Below are 14,385 nucleotides of genomic sequence, written 5' to 3' on the forward strand. Positions count from 1 at the left end.
ACAGTACCAATCAGACATTTCACAAACCTAAACATACGCTTACAGTACCAATCAGAGATTTCACAAACCTAAACATACGCTTACAGTACCAATCAGACATTTCACAAACCTAAACATACGCTTACAGTACCAATCAGACATTTCACAAACCTAAACATACCCTTACAGTACCAATCAGAGATTTCACAAACCTAAACATACCCTTACAGTACCAATCAGACATTTCACAAACCTAAACATACCCTTACAGTACCAATCAGAGATTTCACAAACCTAAACATACCCTTACAGTACCAATCAGAGATTTCACAAACCTAAACATACGCTTACAGTACCAATCAGACATTTCACAAACCTAAACATACCCTTACAGTACCAATCAGACATTTCACAAACCTAAACATACGCTTACAGTACCAATCAGAGATTTCACAAACCTAAACATACCCTTACAGTACCAATCAGAGATTTCACAAACCTAAACATACCCTTACAGTACCAATCAGAGATTTCACAAACCTAAACATACCCTTACAGTACCAATCAGAGATTTCACAAACCTAAACATACGCTTACAGTACCAATCAGAGATTTCACAAACCTAAACATACGCTTACAGTACCAATCAGAGATTTCACAAACCTAAACATACGCTTACAGTACCAATCAGAGATTTCACAAACCTAAACATACCCTTACAGTACCAATCAGACATTTCACAAACCTAAACATACGCTTACAGTACCAATCAGACATTTCACAAACCTAAACATACCCTTACAGTACCAATCAGACATTTCACAAACCTAAACATACGCTTACAGTACCAATCAGACATTTCACAAACCTAAACATACCCTTACAGTACCAATCAGACATTTCACAAACCTAAACATACCCTTACAGTACCAATCAGAGATTTCACAAACCTAAACATACCCTTACAGTACCAATCAGAGATTTCACAAACCTAAACATACGCTTACAGTACCAATCAGACATTTCACAAACCTAAACATACCCTTACAGTACCAATCAGAGATTTCACAAACCTAAACATACGCTTACAGTACCAATCAGACATTTCACAAACCTAAACATACGCTTACAGTACCAATCAGACATTTCACAAACCTAAACATACGCTTACAGTACCAATCAGACATTTCACAAACCTAAACATACGCTTACAGTACCAATCAGACATTTCACAAACCTAAACATACGCTTACAGTACCAATCAGACATTTCACAAACCTAAACATACGCTTACAGTACCAATCAGACATTTCACAAACCTAAACATACGCTTACAGTACCAATCAGACATTTCACAAACCTAAACATACGCTTACAGTACCAATCAGACATTTCACAAACCTAAACATACCCTTACAGTACCAATCAGAGATTTCACAAACCTAAACATACGCTTACAGTACCAATCAGACATTTCACAAACCTAAACATACGCTTACAGTACCAATCAGACATTTCACAAACCTAAACATATGCTTACAGTACCAATCAGACATTTCACAAACCTAAACATACCCTTACAGTACCAATCAGACATTTCACAAACCTAAACATACGCTTACAGTACCAATCAGACATTTCACAAACCTAAACATACGCTTACAGTACCAATCAGAGATTTCACAAACCTAAACATACGCTTACAGTACCAATCAGACATTTCACAAACCTAAACATACCCTTACAGTACCAATCAGACATTTCACAAACCTAAACATACCCTTACAGTACCAATCAGAGATTTCACAAACCTAAACATACGCTTACAGTACCAATCAGATTTCACAAACCTAAACATACGCTTACAGTACCAATCAGACATTTCACAAACCTAAACATATGCTTACAGTACCAATCAGACATTTCACAAACCTAAACATACCCTTACAGTACCAATCAGAGATTTCACAAACCTAAACATACGCTTACAGTACCAATCAGAAATTTCACAAACTTAAACATACCCTTACAGTACCAATCAGAAATTTCACAAACCTAAACATACGCTTACAGTACCAATCAGACATTTCACAAACCTAAACAGAGGCTTAAAGTACCAATCAGAAATCTCACAAACCAAAGTCCAACTATCTCTATGAACCGTCCAATAATCAACTGAAAATACCATCAGTGCTACTCATTTCAGTTCAGAAGTCAAATATATAACTAAAATTCATTTGCCTAATAATTAAACTCTGGCAATTCTGGCGCTAAGAGCACTAAATCTACATTGCAGATGATGTTTTCTGAGCAAAGCCTTTTCAAATGGTTCAGTATCCACACATGAGCTAAACATATGCTTAAAGTATAATGACAGTGATAAATACAGGACAGTCGGCCACCCGTCGCCGCGGGGGGACTGGTTCCAGGACATCCCACGGATACCAGAATCCGCGCATGCTCAAGTCCCTTATATGAAATAGAGCAGTATTTGCATATAACCTACACACATTCTCCCGTGTACTTTAAATCACTTCTTGATTACTTATAGTACTTAATACAATGTAAATGCTGTGGAAGTAGTTGTTATACTGTATTGTTTTGGGAATAATCATAAGAAAAAAAAAGTCTATGCATGTTCAGACGCAACCATCGTAGGCCTAACTACATAATATACATCAGTGACATAACATTTTTTTTTCTTTCAACACTTGCAGATCAGATTGCTTTCGTTTCATGACCTGAAAGAGAAATACATAGAATAAAACATACAAGTCCATATAGAAAATATAATTATAAATAAAGAATTTTTTTTTTTTTTTTAAAACACAAGTAGCGAATGAACGAGACACGAGGTGAACAATGCTCAAACAGTGAGTGCTGGAGAGAGACTGAGGGTCTGTGAGATGACTGGAGAGAGACTGAGGGTCTGTGAGATGACTGGAGAGAGACTGAGGGTCTGTGAGATGACTGGGGAGAGACTGAGGGTCTGTGAGATGGCTGGAGAGAGCCTGAGGGTCTGTGAGATGACTGGAGAGAGACTGAGGGTCTGTGAGATGACTGGAGAGAGACTGAGGGTCTGTGAGATGACTGGAGAGAGACTGAGGGTCTGTGAGATGACTGGAGAGAGACTGAGGGTCTGTGAGATGACTGGGGAGAGACTGAGGGTCTGTGGAATGACTGGAGAGAGACTGAAGGTCTGTGGAATGACTGGAGAGAGACTGAGGGTCTGTGAGATGACTGGGGAGAGCCTGAGGGTCTGTGAGATGGCTGGAGAGAGCCTGAGGGTCTGTGAGATGACTGGAGAGAGACTGAGGGTCTGTGAGATGACTGGAGAGAGACTGAGGGTCTGTGAGATGACTGGAGAGAGACTGAGGGTGTGTGAGATGACAGGGGAGAGACTGAGGGTCTGTGAGATGACTGGAGAGAGACTGAGGGTCTGTGAGATGACTGGAGAGAGACTGAGGGTCTGTGAGATGACTGGAGAGAGACTGAGGGTCTGTGAGATGACTGGAGAGAGACTGAGGGTCTGTGAGATGACTGGAGAGAGACTGAGGGTCTGTGAGATGACGGGAGGCTACAGCAGGGTATGCCCACACATCACTTCATTCACGTGGATTCAGCCTAGAGCTCGGCGCGTGGCAAATTCAGTTTTGCTTTTGGAAATTTCTGGATTTTTTTTTTTTTCAATCTGCAGTTGGTTAAATCCGCGGATGCAGAACCCGCGGATAAGGGGTTTTACAAGAAGCAGTACAGTGCTTTTCCTCTGTATGATGTTTTATAAAGTGCTGCTCTATGGTAAATATATATGCTATTTAATGGAGTGCTGTTCCATGGTGAATATATATGTATATGTAATGAGTATATATACACATATATGTACAGTAAATATATCGTGTGTGTGTGTGTGTGTGTGTGTATATGTATGTATGTATATGTATATGTATATACACACACACACACACACACACACACACATTTTATGAGGTACTGTTCAATGGTAAGCAAATGGCAGTGGAAGTTCACTCTTTCGTCAGTAATAAAATCTCCCTGTTGATCGGGCTGGTGATAAGTGACCATTGCAACCCCTTTCCAACAGCAGCAGTACATGACCCACGCCCATGTCTGGCCATTTAGACCGGACACTAAATGAGATTGCACCTCCCTAACTACACAGGAAATGACCCCTGTCTGCCGCTGCCCGAGTCCGGCCCACGGAAAGGACCGAGGCGCAAACGCTCCCATCTCTCCAATGGCCCAGGAGGGCAGGCCTTCGACCCGGGCCGAGACGGTTCTGAGGAAACACAGGATGTTAACGTGAGCCACGGTCTGAGGTGGGAGGCTGTGTTAATCATTGCAGGGACACCAGTGAATTCCTAATCAGACACATGCCCCTGCACTACCCAACACTCTCTCCCACAACCACATCACTCCTCCAAGCAATTACGGAGCTCTGCCTACGCATCACGGCCCGACGGGAGCCGCTGAGCTGATAGACGTTCCCACATTCAGAAGCTGGAAATGAGATCTGATGACTTTACCAACAAAACATTTTTTTCACAGAAACCCTGTCGGGTTCGTACTAAATGGCATTCTCGGAGCCTCCGCGCCATGGCAACACCAATCAAAAGTCCCAAAATGAGAACCCTCCCCATTTTTTTTTTGTCTGGTTTTGTTTCTTTGTTGTTGTTGTTGTTTTGTGCCTTGAAAATAGATTACATCATTCAGTCCAATCATAGCTTTTTACTGTCAGATATTGCATTTGCCAAGGGTGAGCGCTAAACTGTGATGAAAGCAGAAAGCCTTTAAAAGCCAGGCACAATTATGCCTCTGCTTTTGTTCTGAGACACAGAGAGAGAGAGAGAGAGAGAAGGGGGGGGGTACATGGATGGATGGGCATCTCTGTGCCTGTTCTAACTCCTGCTTTGTAAACACTTCAATCTGGTTTAATCCAGCCAATCTAGCCAGAGGAGAGGGACACCATCAGAAAGATAAAGTTACTTCAATAATCTACTCAAGAAAACGACGCTTTCACATGGGCCTCTTACGCATTACTAGAGATTTACTCCATTCATCAGCAGAGTTAGCACAGCGGAAATGGCAAATTTCAATTTGGGAGAAAAAAAAAGTAAACAAAACGCATTATGCAATCTGGAGGAAACAAGAAAATGGATTAGAACGAGACATATAAAAATATAAAAAAAATGTACTTACATATTGTGTATAATGTACTAACGTATTGTGTATAATGGGGTGGGGGGGTGGGGGGTGTTACAGTTCAACCACTTATGTCTATTTTGTTAGGCTGAAATCTTGGTCTTTGAAATGCAGGAGAGCAGTGAGCAGTTGATGGGGAAACTCTTTAGATGACCAAGCCTTGCTGTTCCCTGCCTTTGGAGGAGCCCCCACCCCCCACCCCCCCACCCCGTTAACCTGAGGGCAGTGACAGCCCTGACAGAATTTTCCACCGTCGCGGCTTCCAACCAAAGCTCGCTATTGAAAACCGAGCTGACACAGACAAATGATTCTGCCAAACAGGGCTAGACCTCGCCAAACACAATAGGACCACTAAAGCACATTGTATGCCCGTCGTGCAACCCAAAGAGGCCTCACCAGAGCACCAACTGCTGAGGGCACTCGCAAGCGAAGGGTAGGGCAATCTTTTTTTTGTTTGTCTGTTTTTAATTTTAATGAGACCTTGATTTGGTCTCGAATATAATATGACAGGAGTTCTAAGGAACTGAATCCCATTTTAACATTTTGATACACACTGGAACTTTCTATGGCAAAACATATCGGCAATATTCACTCTCCATGTCCATTTAAATGGGCCAACAGGCAGGACAGTCCAAATATAATCCAGACTGAAGTTAAAAAGTACGACAGGAAATCGTTTCACCTCCCTTCCTGTGAAGTATCAGGGGTGAAACAGCTTTCTGAGTGAAGTCACACCCTGCCATTCCCAGACGCTGTTCACTACTCACATTCCCACTGACCAATCGATAGAATTACCGGTTTCAAAGTGCCTCCTGGCCTCCACAGAAGACAATTTCATACGCTCAAATGGACAATGCTTTTTCTGCTGCTCAAAGACTGTGGTACACTGGATTTTCACATTTAACACCTAAATTTTACTTTCCAAAGCCAAAACAGGACTGTATCTCCAAAGCTTCTCTGCAGCTTCAGTACAGGGTGTGTTGAGTGTTGAGTGTGTTTTGAGTTGGATTTCACTGAAGTCTCTGGAACAGATGGAATGAGACATTTCTTTATTTAGCTGAAGGTGGAGATTCTTTACTGCAAGCATGTCTTACATAAGTGACCACTAATCATGGACAAGATGAAACTAAAGGCTGTGAATTATCTGTAGTGGTGTTAGACGTTGTCCAATCTGTTTGTCCACATTCAGTTTGTTATTAGGAAAATGGAGTCCATTAACTCTAATCATATTGAACACCTACTGGATAAACAACAGGTTTCAAAACAATTTTGGATAATAGAGGGTTTACAAAAGCAAAACAGGGGCAGTGGTTCAACTTGAGACAAAAAAATGGATTTTGTGGGAATGCTTTCTGGCTGTTGTGTTCTAGAATGTGTAAGCTAGAATAACAACATCCCTCAAATGGTAAACAAGGGTTCCTATTGGTCGAGCTGTCTCGTGCTCCAGTGGTCGTGAGGTATCCACAGACAGGAATAGCCAAGACTGCCTGCTCCAATCAGAGAGACATGACTCCATGGTGTGATGGGTCCATGTTTTAGAAAGAAAGAAAGAAAGAAAGAAGGAAAGAAAGTCATTCAGAGCATTAAGCAGTGCTTGGGGTCTGGAAGGAAAGCCTGAGGTAGAACAGAGTGGCGTATGAAAAAAGACAGTGCTTAATAAACGGAATGAAAGGAAGAACTGAAACTCCCACCATCTGCACATCCTGCTCCCAGGCTACAGGAACATCTGCCTGAGCTGGGTCACATTCTAGAGACTCCACCAGTTTACAGAAGACTGCAACCATTAAAGACACTGTGTACACACACTGCCCTGCAGGAGTCAATCTGTCTCTGCTGACACCACTGTTCATACGAAGGTCTGGACACAAACATTCAATGTCCTCTACTCAAATGTCATTGTAGAGACACCTAATGTCTTTAAAACACAAAAAAAAGAAAAAAGAGAAAAAGGAAGACAGAATTTGCGGCTTACTTGGGCGGTTGTAATTTATCAAACGGATCCACGTTACAGACAAACTTGCTCCTAAGATGGTCTCTTTTATTTATTCTCACTGACCATCAATCATAAGCTGTCCTGTGACTGAAAAACGATTAGCTCCCCTCTATCCCGATTACTGTGGAGATAATCAATCCCCCCCCCCCCGCCACTGCCACTACACAGTCTCAAAACAAATACAAAATTACATATACAAAACATATACAAAATACATTCTGACAAATCAGTTCCTAAATATCACACTGCAACAAACACAGACATATTACTTTCCACATTCCGGTTAAGCAAAAAAAAGTAAACAAATACGTAATCAAAATTCATAAACATCTTATTGGACCGAAACAGATACTCACACACACAAACTATCTGGATCAGATTGAGCAGCACGAGACTAGAGATGGTGTCTTATTACAGAGCGAAACCCAAAGTCTGGGTAAAACAGTAAAAGATGACACACGGAGAATGAAAGGGGCATTGGAGATGAGAGGAAAAGGAGAGAGACTTTTGTCACAGGCCTCGCGTGGCGTGGTCCACCCACCCAGAGCCGTGTGAGTGAATAACCCAGCACGTCTGCTCATGTCTGCAGGCACTCAGGGGAAAACAGGCTAAATGGATAGACACTGTGAGAGAAACATGACTGTGAGCAAAAACAGACCACAGCTCACGATAAAAACACTCCACACAAAAAGCTCGTTTTCACAGGGGTCGAAAAACAACAGTTTCCACTGACAGCGGAGCTATAAACTGCCCCTCTGTTCCACATGCTAGTACTAGAATGCATGAAAACAAACAGTGCAGTAACTCTGAGTACTAAATCATCTATAAATCAAACAGAGAAAGCACAAACACTGGGTCTTCCGAGTAAAGAAAAAAAAAAAAGCCACCAAAACAAGCATTTTGAGGTATATTAACTGGTACACCTTCCGACCAGTGATTGTATAACTGATTCCCCGTCAGCTGAGGCAGGTCTGTCTCCAGCGGCAAGCAGTCCAACGACACAGGTCTACCGAAAGGAGGAGCTCCATCAATGCAAACAGGCATGTGACTGCGGGCTGGATGTCGCCTTGGGCTGCACTTAAAGGAGGGAGAAAAAACCTGGGCTCCTCTCAAGCACAGCCCTTCTCCCATAAACGCCCTCTCACACAGGTTCTGGTCAACTGACTACTTGTTTTTTTTTCTTTTGTGCTTCTTACATGTCAAAACTTGAAGAATAAAAGTCAGGCAAAATTTTAACAGTAGCTCACTTGTTATTCAGCGCAAGTCTCTTTTTTGTCGACGATTTAAATGTTTCATAACTGTTTATTTGCATTTGATCCCTCACTCTTTAGAAGAAAAAGACATAAAAGAGTGAACAGGGCATGTTCAGACGGGTGTAAATTTGTCACTTTTTCGGAGCCATTAGGTCTAATACTTCTTTGGAAAACCCAGCAGACGCTTTCAACCACCAACAAGCTCTTGTTTTCTTGTTTTCGGTGAATACATATACCTGACATTCCAGCCGTGGCAACACTGTCTCATTTTGAACCATCTCAGATTACAGGAAGAGAGCCAAACACTGTTTTTCTACATTCACTGTGGTAAATGTAAGAGTCCTCACGGCTGTAGAACATGCATTCAGACTGTACCATCAATAAAGGCTTGCACATGTTTATTTCTTCAACAGATACTTTTTTTCTCCCCGTTGCTGGACAAACATTAAGGAGCTCCAGGTGGTTCGTTCCCGTGGCTGTTGGACGAGACATAACTTTACACTCACAGAGATGCTGAACACAGCAAAAGCTAGGGAAATTACAAATAAATAAACTGCAGGTCATACCACAGTATATACACACTCTAACCGTCGAACCACAGAAAAGGACTTCCAGAGCCTAGTCTATCACCATGGTGACCCACACCCCTGAAATATGAACATATTAAATGCATAAAATGGACAAGTAAAGGGGGGGGGGGGGGTCACACAAAGGAGACATTCTGCACAGGGGACCTTGGGGCGAAACAATAGGCGCAGGAAAGGAGAAGGTCGTGGGTTTAGAGACAGGTAATCCTGTTCGCTGGTTAGGACGAGGAAAAGACGCATTCCGAGGTGGCACCACTGCTTCCTCCTCACAGCTCTGATGTGTCTCTAATCACTCAACACAAGCCGCTAACGTGCAAAGCAACAGTTGTGTTTTGTAGCGAGAGCATAAAAACGGGGGCAGAGGGCATCGGTGTGACAGTGAAAGCGATGGAATATTCCATGGGAGTGAAAAGAGAATCCAGCTTCACTAAAACCATGAAAGCCTTTGTTTCCGGCTGCACTGGTGACTTTCTTAAGAGTTGTATAAGGCGTAAGAAAGAACGCGTCTGTTTCATTTGACTTGGTGAACAGAGGAAGGGACTACTAGATTAGCACTGGGCCATGGACTAGCACTGAGCTATCAAATTAGCCTTAAGCCCAAAGCTAGTGCACAAATAAATAAATAGTCCAATTAACCGCAGGTGAGAACCAGACAGTTACAACAATACGAGGTGTACAGTCACACAATTAAAGACAATGTGCTAAACCTCAAAGGGCTAAAAACATTTAAAAGACTGTAGTGTGAAAACAGCGCGGTATATCAGTGGCGAGATCTAGGTCTGAAGCCTGGCAGAAAAACCACTGACCTAAAAATAAAAGGTAGGACAAAAAAAAAAAAAAAAAAAAGAAAAAAAACACCAAGCGTATACACATAAAGAAAAATGAGAGTGTGAAAAAAAAAAAAGTGGAAATATGTTTTAGTACCTATGGTGCAACAGCACTGCAACATAAATTCCACTCAGAGTTTGTTCTTCTAACTATGACGCGAGTCGCACCAAATTGTCTAGATCAAATAAGCCATATTACGTCACCGAGGGACTTTGAAACATTTGACTAAATCCAGATCACATGTTGGTTCTCTTAAGCAAATATACTGTGGAAAGTTTATGGTTTCACCAGCAACCATGTGTATTCTACAAAAAAAGGGAAGTATTACTCATTTACAGGCATTATGTCTATTACCTCCAAAAAAAATAAAAATAAATAAATCTGAATTGCAAGAGACCGCTCTCCCTGCTGACTGAAATGACCAAGCCCCCTTGGTTCTGATTGGCTAATGGGTGTATAAGGGAGATAAATGGAGAGTAGGAGCTGAAAATTCAAAGTCATTGCTTTTAGAGGGAAACCCAACGTTTTTAAAATGTGCTGTATCCAAACAGGCAGCTTAGGTGGAAAATGAACATTTTCATCATTCTTAAATTGACTTTAAAGAGCACACAGCTGCTCCTGAGCAAACTCACCTGGCTTTTCTATCATAGCAGCCACTTGCAAATTGTCATTTTAAAACAACAAAGCTGTTGATGGCAGGGTGGGGGGAGGGGGATAGGGGGGGCTTATAGTATGAATTATCTTCCTACAAAATTGTGTTTTGAGTCTAGGCAGGAACCTGACAAGTAAGTCACTTGAGGAACTGAATAAACTAAAATGAACTGCACTCTATCAAAGTGCTTTGAACGTCCAAACACAAAGTCTTATTTGAATTTCAAAGCATAGTCTTCTAAGAACAGTTCTGTCTACAAAGGCCCTTCCCCAAGACTAATATCCATCTTGTCGTTTCATTATCTTCAGTGTCTGGATTATTTCTTTCTTTTTTTTTTTTTCATTACCTGAAGGTGATTAGCAGTTCAAACGTGTTGTAGTGATGGGCGAGCAGATGTTCAGTTTGTTGTGTCTGTGCGCGTCCAAACGGCACAGCACACGCCTGTGGTCAGCTCTTGTCTGTTTAAAATCTGTTTTAATACTTAATGTTTCACCTAAGGTTATGCACACTCAGCGTTTTTTTCGGATCATCTGTGCAACTATTTACCAAAGCCCCGAGTTCACCATTTCAGTCACTAATGGGTTTACTACAGTAGCTAAAGTAATAATAGGTGCGACTGTACAACATTTATAGCAATCAAACACTCTCTGTGAGCCTATGATATCAAGCTTGGACAAAATGCAGTGATTCCCAGTTTAACTTTCCAGGCCCTCGGTCTTCAGCAGGTCCGGTCTGGCCTCTCTCAAGCGCACCTACTTCAGCTATTTAAAGCTCTGACTGTCGGTTGATGGAGCTGAATCACATGTACTTGTTCTGGGAGAAACTATAATGTGTAATGCACAGGGAGCTCCATAGAAATGGACCAAAATTGAGAATCATATTAGTCAAACATCCTTGACTGCTATGCTCGAAGGCCAGAGCCGTGGGGTAGTCCACAGTTATAGTGACTCATACACGGAGTCTGGCTTTACCCGTCACTATCAACTCCACTATCATTTGAACTGGACTTCTGTAATGACAGACAGACAGACAGACAGACAGGGACGATGGCTCCACTATCATTTGAACTGGACTTCTGTAATGACAGACAGACAGACAGACAGGGACGAGGGCTCCACTATCATTTGAACTGGACTTCTGTAATGACAGACAGACAGGCAGACCCCCTCGGCCCCACCATTTCCTGTGAAGAGGAGGTTTTCACTCCAAATAGTCACAATAATTCATGATTTTTCCCATTTGCCGTCGATAACAGATTAGGGGAAAAAAGCTTCTGTAACATAATACAGGAAAGAGTGAAATGCACTGCTGAGTTGTACTCTAAAAACAAAGCATTTGTTCATGGACACTATTAACTGTCATTTTCCTGCTCTTTTTTCCGAGGGGGGGGGGCTGATTCTCAACCACTGACCTTTCTTACAAATGTTTACGAAATTGCAAGTATTGAGTAATTCATCTGCATTGCAAACTCTGTCCTATTATCCCTCTCCAGATTAAGCTAGGCAAGGGTGAACAGGCACTATGTGGGTAAACTGATAAGACCTGTGATTCAGCGGGACGCACAGACTGTAGTAGATACAAAATGTACGGGTGTAATCCAACACCTTCCTCTGGAGATGCCTAGGCCTACGGATTTCCATTCTTCTAGGTGGGCCTGTTTTTCCTCCCGGCTTTTGTTCCACTTGTCCACTGGGCTCATATACATTACCCGTTTTACATAAGCCAAGACAGAACGACGCGAAAGACACTTCAAAGAAAACCAAATCTCCACATACAACCATATCTTACTGAAACGTAGGGGTATGTTGCGAACCAAACAAACAAAGCGGAGCGTCAGTAGTCCAATAGCCTATGGAAGACTAGACTGTCGACACTGCAGTATTCCTCAATATGGTCATGTCAAACGTTGTCTGTAAAATCAATGTTATGCTTCAAAGTCCTTAACCCTGTGAGTTAATTTACTCACATCTGAACCGTCAAACCTGTTCTATCCTTTGCTGCTAAAATGCCTTGTAAGATTACAGATTTCAATAGCTGGACAATTCTTCATTCAAAAAAGCAAAGTTTTTAGACTATGAATTGCTGTGAAAACCTAGATGTGCTGCGGACCCCACTGGTCACAGAGTGGACTATGCACAAGCTGGCTCACAGTTTGGCAGAAGTACTTGACGTCTTTTCTGAAATGCTTGGCATGTCTCAAACACCAGCAATACGTTAATTGCACGACAGCCTTGCCTATCAGTCATGTTTCGCGATTGTCAATGTTCCAAATGCATACTGTTCCCTAGTCATTGGTACATGTTATTCAAAGGTTTCCAAAAACCTTTTGTGCATTGATCTCCCGCGGTCTTCCCGTCAAGGCTATACAAAGATTGTTTCACTTTGCGTACTTTTCCATACAGAATGACTCCTCCCTTGCCTTTTGAAAATTAAGTTTCTCTAAGCGACTAGGTAAAACAAAGTTTCGGTCCCTTTTAACTGCCGTTTATCTAACGTGATGCGATTTGTTTCACAGTCCTTCGAAAATAAATCCGAAAAAAACGAAAGTGCTGTAAAGCTTCGATCCAAGGAAGTGCCCATCACTCGCGTCTGGTTTTAAATGCATTTGTAGTAGCCCAGTGTGGCAAAACATCTGCCATTATGTCATCACTAAACACTATAAAACTGTTTCATACAAACACCTTTTTTTTCCAGGTTCGTTCGTTTTCACATGTATCAGTGGATGAAGTCGGAGGAGGAGGGGGGGGGGTATACAAGTGTAAAAATGTAACATGATTACTTTATATATGTAAATCGCTTGCATGAAAGACTTCCTACGCACGTCGTTCTTAGCTTTCTATAACAGTTTACACTTTCAGCAAAATCATTAAGTCACTTCAGAATTGTCCTAAAGGCGTCCGAGTGTGTTGTAAAGCATCACTCACCTTTACACAACTTCGACGAGGAATTAGCAAGAGCAGCAGGAAAGTGAACTTATCGGGACGACAAACTCCAGGAAATCAGAGAGCAGAAACCTGTTATTTTCAAACTCGCTTTACCTCGATAGATCACTTGAATATTTTTGAGCTTATCTTTGGCACTATCACCGATCAAACCCCAACCCGTGTCCGAATGGGCGTGTCTATTTCGGTTCCACCGAAATGACATCATGAAGTGTCTGTTACCGTAAGTACCCAACTATTGAATGATTATCTAATCATTACATTTGAGTCGCGACACAATACACATGATCCGATTCAAGAAAATTATGATTTCTTTTATAAGTTTATTTTATGATTTATCATATACGGGTCAGTTCAAAACATAGACATCAAATGGATGGAGTACAAAAAGGGTGAGAGCTATGTTGTGTTGTACACCTTAACCTTACTGAAATGCTAGAGAGGTCAAAACATGTGCCGGTTACAAAAAGACCAAGGACTGTAAACTAGAGAGAAACAAAGGACATACATAGTTTCTTTGTGTGTATCAGGTACTAAAACAATACAATTAATTGCACCATTGTTTTGTTATGAATTCAGTTTGTAGTCATGCAAATACAGTATGTTCCCCAAGTGCGTACAATGAACAGCAGAGGGCGCCATTTCACTGGGCTGTACCATGTCACTGTACACGAGCATCACAGACGGAGGAGAGATTTCCATCTGATGTAAAATCGTTAACCTCAATGACCCCAAGAAAAAAATCCCTTTTTTTAATAACAAGATTCAACATCAGTTACAAATGTGATGATTGCTCACCACATAAACAATGACAGCCTCTGAAAGGTTGCATAACATTTCTAAAAAAAAAAAGAAAAAAAAAAAAGGTGCATTCATAACCATAAATTAAAACACTGAAATGAATAGAACATTTCAAATGGGACAAAATTGTATT

General features: G+C 41.6%; 1 protein-coding gene across 1 annotated transcript in view; it reads right to left on the reverse strand.

Moving 5' to 3' along the window:
• Positions 1-13,603, reverse strand: part of carhsp1 (calcium regulated heat stable protein 1) — a 17,129-nt gene extending 3,526 nt beyond the window's left edge. The window contains exon 1 of the mRNA XM_030790190.1: positions 13,434-13,603. The gene's annotated coding sequence lies outside the window, so the exon portion shown is untranslated. The remainder of the gene's footprint in view (positions 1-13,433) is intronic.
• Positions 13,604-14,385: the final 782 nt, after the last annotated feature.

The sequence above is a fragment of the Chanos chanos genome, chromosome 13 (genome assembly GCF_902362185.1).
Source record: "Chanos chanos chromosome 13, fChaCha1.1, whole genome shotgun sequence".
NCBI lineage: Eukaryota > Metazoa > Chordata > Actinopteri > Gonorynchiformes > Chanidae > Chanos > Chanos chanos.